The sequence below is a fragment of the Micrasema longulum genome, unplaced genomic scaffold, assembly GCF_059751315.1.
Source record: "Micrasema longulum isolate JH-2025_06_02 unplaced genomic scaffold, ASM5975131v1 h1tg001496l, whole genome shotgun sequence".
Taxonomy (NCBI): Eukaryota; Metazoa; Arthropoda; class Insecta; order Trichoptera; family Brachycentridae; genus Micrasema; species Micrasema longulum.
Window position 1 is genome coordinate 278707 of NW_028278680.1, and position 12436 is coordinate 291142.

At 31.1% G+C, this 12436-nt stretch overlaps 1 protein-coding gene across 7 annotated transcripts in view; it reads left to right on the forward strand.

The window, feature by feature from the left end:
- The window catches only part of LOC148275169 (uncharacterized), a 166059-nt gene that overhangs the window by 142891 nt on the left and 10732 nt on the right, over positions 1-12436 (forward strand). The window contains exon 1 of one of the 7 annotated variants that reach the window (XM_088236080.1): positions 4381-4407. The exons of the other annotated variants lie outside the window; for them this stretch is intronic. The gene's annotated coding sequence lies outside the window, so the exon portion shown is untranslated. Of the gene's footprint in view, positions 1-4380; positions 4408-12436 lie in introns of those variants that run through there. 7 annotated transcript variants of the gene reach the window in all.

A 12436-nucleotide genomic window follows, 5' to 3' on the forward strand; every position in this document is an offset into this window, starting at 1 on the left:
ACTTAACCGTTCAGATCGGGGATTTATTATTTTTCGCTTTTTAATTAAAATAGCATTTATTTATAGGCATCGCTTTGAATAATAAGGTACTTATTTATTACATTCTGATTCACGGTAAGTACCAGAACCCAGTTTTAGTTTAACAATCATGGCGTGAGATGATTAATATTATGTTCTTCTTTAAAGTGTGCCAATGACATCAAGTAGGTAAGTCATTACAACCATACAACTAACAATAATCATATCAAATCATTATTCTATTTGTGAATTTTATAAAAATACGTTCTGTGTTACTCAGGAATTACACTAGCTATGTTTTCCGCGGAGAGTGGAATACAAACTCAGTCGGCTTATGTAAGTCGCTGTACAACTCTGCTCCGGATTATCTAAAAGAACTATGCATTCAAGATAACAAGCTGACAGATGTCTTACGCTTAGATCAGCTACATCTACGGTGACAGAAAAACTCTTTATAAAATATACATGTACGCAACCAGCGCACCAATTCGGTGAACGCGTATTTACAGTCATAGTCTCATGAAATGCGAGACTGCGAAAATAAAACTAATGTTTTTGAAAAACTCAGTACCCACCTGTTCTTTAAATCATTTAAAATTTACTGAAAAGTATTACAGTAATATTCTAATTTTGCGGAGTAATGCGTGCCATTTTTATTGCTTTAAAAATAATACAGCGAATTGGATTTACATTAAAAACTTACTTAAACATATAGGTGCGAAGGTTTTCACGGTCACTGTTATCAATATGTTTCTTTTTTTGGTGATACCGTATGTGTTGGATTTGTTCCGACGTTTCGGCTACCATTGCAGGAGCCATCTTCAGGGTAAACTGAGTGTCTTGTAGAAAAAAGTGTGTGTTTAAGTACTAGTAATTTGTACCGTGTCGCAGTCGGCAGTAGGCACATTTCTATTCATTTTTGTAGTATGTAGTACTGGGAAGCATGTGTAGTTTAATTTAAGCCCGTCGTCTTTGTTTATGTTATTCGGGTGTCTGTGAATTTCAATTGCCTCTTTTGTTATTCGTGCACTGTAATTACTGGGTTTATGCAAAAATTTTGGTTCAAATGCGAAAAAATGTCCGGTGTCTATAAAGTGTTCGGCTATTGCAGATTTGTCATGGTGAATGGTGAAAGTTACACAGTGTATAAAGTGGCTACTTAAACCAGCCAATGACAGGTCATAAGCCCTGTAAATGCCTAGACTTCAATATTCCCTTCTCAAAAATGTTTTCATTTTAAATATGAATAACTCCCTAGGGAGGAAATCCAGCCAGTCTGTAAGCATTTGGACATACTTAAACATTGTTGACTATGTATAGAATTACAAATTACCGACGAAGGTGCTTTAAATTTGCATACAAATGCGCATATTTTCGTCCATAAATAACAATTTTACCTCTACCGGTTCGATATGTACCGACTACCGATGCAGACAAGCGTTTGTAATTGGGGCCCGGGAACATTGACTTGTTGTTGTGTGACGTCAGCAATGATTTAAATAACCCCACATTCAGTCATTCACCCTCACACCATTGAAATGCTGACAACCTTGTTGTTAATTAAATATAGCCGAAATTAAGCTACCTGCAAATAAATTACATTAAGATTCGCAAATATTTACATACCGAGATAAAGAATCATTTTGAGAAGGTTTTTTTTTGTTTAAACTCTTTATTTACATACATATTTTATTTATTATATATATTTTGATATTTTGTTCTATTTTTGAATACCTACTTGATGACCTTGTTGATAATTAAACATGACCGAAATTAAGCTACCTGCAAATAAATTAATTTAAGATTAACAAATATTTACATTCGTATAGAATCTTTTTGAGAGGGTTTTTATTTATTTAAATTCTTTATATACAAACTTATTTTATTAATTATGCATAGTTTAAACCGTTATTTTGCTGCATTATTGATAACTTTAATTTATATTTTCTACATATATAATAACAATAAGGAACTTCAGCCCTACGGGAAAAAATCCCTAAAATGTTTGAAGCTATAATTGCTAGCAAAATCACGCCCATGTTTAAGAATATACTGATCGATGAGCAGCATTGATTTAGATCTGCCAGATCAACCACCTCTAACCTGGTAGATTATACCCAGTTTATTGTCAAAGCACTCGAAAATGGTCAGCAGATTGACGTTCTTTATACAGATTTTTCTAAGGCATTTGACAAAGTAGATCATAAAATTCTCATGTATAAATTACATGCCTTGGGAATAAGAGATCCATTACTCTCATTTGTTTACTCGTATCTAACTGGTAGGACATAACATGTTCGGATAAATAACTATTTATCAACCAGTATTGATGTTACATCGGGTGTACCTCAGGGTGCTCATTTGGCACCCCTGCTTTTCAATTTGTTTATTAATGATGTTGCTAATTCATTCTCTTACTCTCGTTTTTGGCTCTTCGCGGACGACAACAGAATTCTCAAAATAATTCAAACTTTACAAGACTGCTTTCTTCTTTAATCAGACATTAACTCTTTTAACCGATGGTGAAAAGTCAATAAATTAGAACTAAATATTAAAAAATGCAAAATAATGTCATTTCATAGAATAAAACAACCGATTTCCTTCGAGTACCTATTAGAAAACTCCAAAATTGATGTAGTTAAGTCCATCAGAGATTTAGGAGTTGTTTTGGACTATAAACTGACATACAACGAGCATATAGATGATACAGTAAATAAATTAATAAAATCACTTGGAGTCATTAACAGAATATCCACTGATTTTACTAATGTCCGTACAATCAAAACTCTTTATTGCTCAACTGTTCGCCCTCTTCTAGAATATGCCTCCGTGGTCTGGTCTCCATTCTATGTCAATCGCATAAATCACATTGAATCAGTCCAACATCGCTTGCTTCGAAAAATAGCGTGGATGCTCGGACTAGAGAGAGATAATTATTCTTATGCTAAAATAGAGTCAATGTTTAATATTTCTAGTCTACAAAAACGTAGAACTAATATTGACTCCATATATATGTTCGGCATACTAAATGGTATAATCGATGTTCCATCATTACTGGTGAAGTAAAATTCAATATTCCGACTCGTAGATTGAGAAACAATGAAGTACTGTTCATCGATCAGCATAGAACAAACTATGGCCTAAATTCTCAAATGACCCGCCTTTGTCGTATTGTTAACTCAAGACAAGATCTGGACTTTTTTGGTTTGGGTTTACAATGATTTAAACGAGCACTAAATAAATAGTCCAGATCTTGTCTCGATGTCCCTTATGTTTGTCAATGCTTCTTTTCTTTTTTTAAAAAATGTTTTAAACTATTCCTTTATTGTAATATTTAAACCTTATAAATTGTATACATGGACAATGTCCGTTAATAAATAAATAAATAAAATGTTTTCTCGCTTGTGGTAAAAATTGGAGCATTAAATTGTACAGAAAAATTTCCTGAAATGTACGAAAAAAAAGAATATTTTTTTTTTAATAAAACGAACTACTTTGAACCACGTCACTGGTTCATATGAATCAAACAATGGTAGGAGAGTTGTGGAAGATTTCCGGTTTGCTTGCCGTCGATAGACCAATGAATCTAGAATAAGCGGAAGAGAAGCTCTAACGTCACGCGCAAAGTTATTTCAGAAATACAAAATTTAAAAAAAAACATAGCGCTAATAATGCGATGTATATATATTTTTTTTAATGGTTTAGTTTAATAGTCTATTAAAAATACAAATAATATAAAAAAACATTGAAAACAAAAATATTGAACTTCCTTATTTAGTTTTTTTTTCTATTCTATTACATATATCGCCCTTGAGATGATTTTTACAAAAAATGCGCTATATAATATACAAATTCCATTAATTTTAATGATATTATTTTTTGTTTATTGGTTTATATTTGTTACTTCATAGGCATGATTCATATTATATTAGTTTTTAATGTTATATATTTTAATAGGATTGTTATTTTAAATATTAAATCATTAATTATGATTATCAAAGTATTTAAAGTTATTTCTTATACCTGATTCGTTTTTTTAAACATTTTATCACATGTAATTATGAATTATTTAAATTTACTTTAAATTTTTTGTTGTTAATTTTATGGCTCAACACGGGCACAGCTTTAAAAGTCATAATATGTTGGTGAATATGCATACAAACGTAATTCGGATTTAATTAATAAATAAACATCTCATTTATGTACAATGTACATGCTGATGGGTAATACCTTAAGGCAATTTCTTTCTACCTACCTAAACCGTTCGATTTGAAAAAATAAATGGCAAATATGAACATATTGCAGGTATAACACAATCTTTTTCATTTTAATTTTACCATAAAATAAAACATATTGTTATTTTTTTATAGGAAATACAAACTGAATCAAGTAAGAAACTTCACTATACTATGAGGAGAAGAGGGGGTAAGAGTGTGATTGAAAGGAGAGGAAAGAAAAAACCCAAATATTCAGATAGTGACATTTCAATAGTAATTTAATAATTTTGTAAGGTTAAAAAAAGTATTTCATTGACGTGCGAATTATGTAAATTAAATTTTGAACACGTTCAGTCAATTAAATTTTGTATAAAAAATGTTTTTAAGGGCTCTCCTCTTTACCTCTCATTGCTACTTTCTAGGAACGAACAGATATAATGTAGAACTATTACTAGTGGAACGAATTGAAGTACGTATACATCCCGTGTATGATAAATGTCACTCAAAAATAATAAAAGAATGCAAATCATGAAATTCATTTTCAGATTTTTTTTTAAATGTAAATATTATATTTTCATTACTTATTATTTCATTAAATCATTAAAGATTTAATTATAATCAATATGTTTCATTCTTCACTTTTCTGATAATTATATGAGGGTACTACTTGCAAACCCGGCAAAATCCAAAATAAAAAAAATTTGATACTAATTGAAACTTATTCAGAACACAATTTTTAAAATAATTTTAACATTTTCAGTCAAAAATACGGCTTTATTTGTAAGAACTTGACTTTTAAATTATCAGGGTTGTTGCAAACATGGCAACCTCTACTTGAGTATTGCAAAGTTGGAATGTATAAAATTAAATTTATTATTTCTCTACTGTTTCTTGACATAATCATGCTTATGTCGTCACTGCTTACGTATAAAATATTTACTGATTATAATAAAAAAATGAAGTTTAAAAAAAAGTTGAAGTTAAGTATTGTATCAGTTTTTGTGATTTGTAAAGAACAAAGAAAGATGGATTTTGTACCCTCATGTATATCTATGATTCTTTGATAAGTTTTTGTTAATTTCATGAGTTGAATTATTTTTTGGCGTAGGCGAGGTTTTTCCAAACACTTTTCTAGGAAAAAAGACTTTTTAATTTCTAAACAAGTATATAATTTTTTATACCAGTTGTTGAAAATTACAATAGCACTCGTATTATTTTTGTGATTAAATTAAACGTAGAACATATGCAAACCAATTACTTTGATGGTATTTTAAATGCTTTTTTATAGTTTTAGGGGTAGATTATCCCACTCAGGATCAGGGCAGGGCTCCGATTACAGTGGGATGGTAACAAGGCTAATTTCTATGGTCTGCAAAATAAAAACGATTTTTTGTGCGATTATGTGTATATTTGTATGGAAATTTGAAGTACCATCATCAGAGACCTGTAATTGAACACGTTTCAAAATATATTTGATTATTTATTCTATTGAAAGCGTTCAAAAATATATATTTGATACATTTATTCCATTTTTCACAGAGAATTTTTTTTTTCTTTATGGACAATTGAAGATAGCTCTGTTATCTTTCCATTGTACAAAAAGGCCCGGTCGAACCCAAAAAAACAGTTTGAAAAGTTTCATGTTAAATATTTGTGGTGTTATTACGTACTTTTTTGTTCAACCCATTTTGACGAAAACTCAACAATTATATAAATAGGATTTCACCGTCGAGTTGTGTTATGTTGAGGTGTGGTCTGTCGTGATGGTGAGTTAAGGTAGGATTACATTATTATGTCGTGTTCTTGAGTGGTGTGGTGTGTTGAGGGCTCTCCTGTCGTTTTCACTGATCATTTATCGTATTTGCTTAGCTTGGTTAGCTTTGAACAGTGGCCTTATTCTGTACGCAATTCGTTTCGTAAATTAATTCGTATCGTATGGAAGGAAACGAGAGCGAAATACGATATATGACGAACGAACGAACTTACGCAACTAAATTGTGACAGAATAAGCCTCAAGTTTCTAGAAATATAAACTGTTGAGGTGTGTTGTGACGCGCCATAACCCCCCTCCATCACTCTGGCGCAGATTAAAAATCGGGACAGCATCGTGGAGCGCCACGAGCCACGACCCACCACACAAAAGCAATGTAATTCTGACCATATAAAATACACAGAAGCGATATGCGCCAGAGAGCTCCCAACACACACTCCACAATACACATTGTAATCCTGCCTTTAATTTATTTTTTGGGCCAACTGAGCCTTAATACATTAAATATAAAACTTAAATCTTGTTACTAGCTAGCTTTTATTATTATCGTGCAACACGTATTTTCATTATTATTATAGCCGTCTCTGATCTGAATAACAATTATATAATTATAATATAATGCTACTCGTGTATAACATGTATAGTTATGTATAAACGAATCCAATAGAACACGTAATTCATTCTCATCTTCTTGACCAGAATAACTAATTCTAATACTTCTAGTAGTTTATTTACGAAAGATAATTTAGTTATTAAAAAACAAAGCTTGTGTATTTCTCCTTTGTTATTTAATTTCTTTGTGTTTTTATTCATCTCATGACTTCTTAGATGTTCCTGTTTTTATTGGATTATTTAATGTAATAATATACGTTCATGTATATGCATACTGTTTCCCAAATAAGTAACTTCGCCCAACCATAACTTGAATCACATTTATTGAACTAAGATTGCACCGTTTTAAAAAAATACAAATTATTTTGTTTTTCCATCAGTTGATAATCTTGAGAAGCTAATCAACAATATTTTGAATTTTATATTTTTTGGTAAACAAGAACCGGATTTAACACCCCAGGGAGTTTAAAAATTAAAAGTGACCGACCGAAACAAGATTTTCAGGCGAAACCGTATTTCGGCTTCTGTTGTAGTTTCGGCAAAAACCGAAACTTATTTAAATAAGTTAAAAGTCACTTCTAAACTCCCAAAATTATGCGGTTTTATTGTAAACAAACAGTCAGTTGTAAGTATTCTGTCAAAAGTGTAATTTAGCTAAAGTTCAAAGGGTGATTTCTTTGTTTTATTTTAAGATTTGAAGTTATAATTGTTTCCGCAACTTTCATTATTATATAAAAATATGTTCATAAGAGTCGTTACTTCTTGTTTTCCTTACATTCTTGTGTTTTTTAACCTTTGAATTCCCGATGTAGCATATTGTCCACATAAACTAAAATATGAAATTTAACCTTAAAAATTTAACGTTTTTTTTTTCATTATTTTTCCCAGTTTCATCAAAAAACATACATTAAATGTTTTTGTTAGAATTAGAAAAATTGGGCATTGAAGGGTTAAACCAGCCGCACACGTAGACTTTAGCGCGAGTTAGATACAAAATCAATGTAATAGTAAAATTTTTTTTTTTTTAATTTTTTGGACACGCGATATTATCATGCAAGTGACTATATCAACTCCTCTACCAACAATAATCTTCATTCCATAAAAATAAGTTTTTCAACTTAAATCGATTTTTATTGGAAAATTTTATTTTCTACAATATTTTGGTTTTCATTATTTCAACTGTTCAAATATTACTTTTAATGCAAATATTATTGAGTTCATATCTTCTAGGTGTGCAAATAATTACGCAGAACAAATAAACTGAAGTGCCAAATATCGCTGGCATTAAAAAACATGACTGTTGGTGTACCGTATCTGTATAAATATATTTACTCGGATCATTTACGTTGCTGCCCACATGATGCACTTAACTGAAAAAAACAATAATGAATTATTAAGTCCATTAACTTTAAAATGCCTGGAAAATCGTGGAAAAGAAAATCTAGTAATGATAAGTCTGCCTCGTAGTGTAATGTTTGACGTATTTACTTAGCGCGCTTGAAGTTCCGGGTTCGATAAAATGTTTTTAATCGCATTTTTTATTACAAACAGCTTTCAAACACGTCTTAGGACTAATAAGGAAGTTTTGTGATTATTTTTTTTAATAGACCATCAAACCAGGCCAAAAAATTTTATTTTATGTATCGTTAATACGATATTAACACGGAAATTATAATGATAATTCATCGCTACGATTTTTTTAAAGTTTTGCGATCTTTTCATTACTCCGCGCGTGGCGTCACTAGTTCGTCGTTTCAGTTCATTTTTGTCCAACAAACCAAAACACAAATCTGCAGAAATAGAGCTTTAAAGTTTTTTTTTACGAAACAGGCATAAATAATGACTACAACTTAAGACAAAATTAGTTTAAAAAACCCTTCAACAATTAAAAACATATATACCATTCATTTAAATTTTATATATAAAGGCGTTCTTAAAACTCCTGTACACGTAACTAAATTTCGTTAAAAATGGTCTGTTGGACAAAAACAAACTAAAGCGATGAGTTCTCTTTGGGAAGTTGTTCTGATTGAAGGGATTTCCATGGAATCTGTTGGTGTTTCATCATCAGCACTGCAGAACCTACATCCAAAAGTTTCAGCAAGATTCATTCTAGCAAAGAGTTTGTGTTACCTTACCTAGCAAGATTAGTATTTTTTAACTCTACTTTTATATTCAACTGGCTCTTATTCAATTTTATTTATCTGGGATTTTAGCGGTAATACAAAAAACAGTCATCATATAAAAGAAAACCATTTATAGTATCCACAAATATATTTGAAAAATAATGACAAATATTAAATATCCTCTTGGCAATCCTAATATTTATGGCATTAGCCACAAATACCAAATTTTACAAGAGAGCAAAAAACTACATTTCTTCATGGATAATAATATTTTTAATGTATTTTTTAAAAAATAATATGTATAATCTTAGTTCGTGAATAAGAAATAGAATGAAACTTCACTTAAGAAACACAATAAATGATTTTGTGGCTTATGACATATCGCTTCGTTAAAATCTAAGACATACATTATGTTAATCGGAAAAACTACAACCAAACGATATTTCCGGATTGCAAGGCAATTCACCACCAATCTACCGAAAAAAAGGAAAAATATTAAATTTGCGCATGTGATAACCTACAACATTATAACGGTTGCATTGACGGTATAATATAATATATATTTGTAAATATAATTTAAATGAACTTAGTAACAGCGTCTTGACACGACTTTGAATTGAGGTTTGATATAAGATAATACATTATATGATTAAGATTGTACCTAAATAAGTAATGAGTACTTTTATTTACTAACAAAATTCTCGCATAAATAAGTTTTCTTGTCGTAGTTGTAGCGACTGCTAAGTTTTCCGAGTTTAATATGATGTTACACAAGTGTGGATAGTAATATGTAAGTTGAAATGTTTGCATTAAAAAGAACAGGTGGTAGAAATATTGTTTATTATTGTTCGTATAAAATCAATAATCGATAATTGGCGTAAGTAAACCAGTTTGTGTTCGTCCTAGAGTTTTGTTTAAGTGGTCTCTGACGTCACTTAACAAGGTAATGAAGCATTTTTATTTTATTTGTATATTAATAATTCATGTCTACGAGTACAAAAACTTCGTCATTGCTTTAAAAATATTGTTATTAAGAATTACAACGTAAATTTTATGCTTCTAATAATTGTTGCCATGGTTATTGCTTATAATATTATGTTATTATAACGAAGGTACTGTGTTGTTTATATTTCTTTCATCTGAATTGTATGAAAAAATGATTTCTTACACGCGGTAAAAAAATATGTTTAATTGTACGGCGTAGTTTTTCGAAAACGTACGAAAAAAATATTTAAAATGATTTCAATTAAAATGAACTACGTCACAAGTTCTTAAGAATCAACCAATGATAGAGTGTTGTGATATATTTCCACTTTTTTTAGAAGCCAGCTCACCAATCAGCAGAACCTGTGACGTCACATGCGGAGTAATTTCAAAATTACGAAACTTAAAAAAATCATAGTGCTGATGATGCGATACATAAAATTATTTGTTATTTTTTGGCTTAGTTTGATCGTCAAATAACCAACTTCTAAACATCCTCATTCCTAAAAAAATTCCTTATCTCTTGTTTTTTATGAACCAGCGCAGTGGTATAACTAAAATGCCTTTTGAAAGGTAAAAGTCACAATAGGATTATTTTCCCTATAATCTTATGTTTTGTAACTGTATTTGCGTATATATTATATGTATGTATATTTTATTTGTAATCTGTTATTGTTTCTTAGTAAATATAATAAAAAACATGTTTCAATGAATATAAACACTATACCAATGTTAATATTTTCACAAGCAACCTGACAAGACACGTACATGTATGGAGCATATTGATGTACGTCTGTGAGACATGGTGCCTTAGCGAAAGAGATTAAAAAAGACAAGAGGCCTTTGGGATGTGGTGTTACGGAAGAATTTAGGAATTTCCTGGATAGATCACATCACTAATGGCGAAGTTATCAGTAGAATAACGAAGAGAGGTGGCTGAATAAAACCATCTCAGAGACGCGAGCCCAATGGATCGGCCTCATTATGCGCCATGAGGGTCTCCTGCATGACATAATAGAGGAAATGGCTGAGGGGGCAAATCACTGACGGCGCGCCCGACGCGACGGGAGTATTTAGAACAAGTGTGCGAGAACTTGAACTTTGCCTCGTGTGTTAAACTGAAAAGGGCTGCAGAAAGTAGAGCACATCAGAGGACGAGATGCAGGACTTTGCTGTAAACCAATCCTCAGGATTGAGACTGCAAAGAAAAATATTTTGAGGTCCACCCTATTGACAAATTACAGCAGGGATGGAGAATACCTTAAAAAGGGAATATGGAAGTCTAGGCATTTACAGGGCTTATGACCTGTCATTAGCTGGTTTAAGTGGCCACTTTACACACTGTGTAACATTCACCATTTTGCCTATGTTTGAACATCCATATCTCTTCAATTCCACCATTTGTTAATTTTAGTGAAGTTAAAGAGCTGAAACCTTAATTGTTGTGAAGAGATTCATCTGACTGAACTATTTCACATACTAGGCAACGCCTGAAAACAATTTTACAATTTTTAAACTTCTTCTTGCCAATGACAGGTCATAAGCCCTGTAAATGCCTAGACTTCCATATTCCCTTTCTAAAGTATTCTCCACCATTGTTGTAATTTGTTAATCTTAATGGCTCCCAAGGGGGTGAAATCCAGTCTTTTGTCTACAAACATTTTGACAAACTCAAATATTGTAATCCACCCTATTGATTTAACGCTTTGTTGTTGTTATATTCGTACTTTATTTTTTTAAGGGATTTAAATAAAATATTTCTTTAATTAAAGTAAAGTATATCATTTGGAGAAAATGTCTAAAATAAACAAAAGATCTGTTTATGACATTATTATATTGTTATTATTTTTTCCATTGAGCTTATATTTCTTTTCACTTTATATTAATGATTTCTTCTAAATCCGTATTTTTCCGAATATTTGTTTTCGTATTCATAATCTTCTTCTAAACACCTAGATTGGTCGGGTTTTAAAAAAAGCCATTTATTTTATATTCAATTTATTGCTAATTTGACTTTTTCGTGGAAAATAAAACCTTTGTTTAGGATAAACGATTACATTATTCTCGGTTATATATAAAAATCGGGTTGTTGTTCCGTGGCTAGTGTCTCGGGCTCACGGAACAGAGGTCCGTGGTTCAAATTCCACTCTACTCCAACTTGACTCCCATTTTCTAATAGTGAGTTATTTACAACTCGTTGAAAATGGCCCAAAAAATGAAATATTTGGGTAAATCATGAGAACGCAAATATTTTTTTTAAAAAAATAATTTTAAATTTGCAAAAAATCAACTGTAATGGAGGTTATCAAACGCTTTCAAATAATAGATTGGGTTTTTCTACCGACGTTTCTTGGTGGAACTGCATTTTAATTTATTATTTATTTATTTTTGCACATCAGGCCAGGAGGCCCAACCAAGTACAGTAGTGAATTACATTACAGAACACCGGGGCTTGAGAAAAATAACTCTTTTTTTTTTTTGTGTTCTCACCGGGAATCGAACCCGTAACCTTTCCTGTGCGAGTCAAGCGTCTTGACCACTACACCACGGAGGCCACCATAATTATAATAATAAAAATAAGTATATAATTTTATTCCACTTTTATTTATAAATTTTTACCAGTGACCGGGTTTCGTCGTGACCGACATCGTCAGACTGGTGGGAGACTAAACAAATTTCTATGTTATATACAAGTGCAAGCAGGGGTT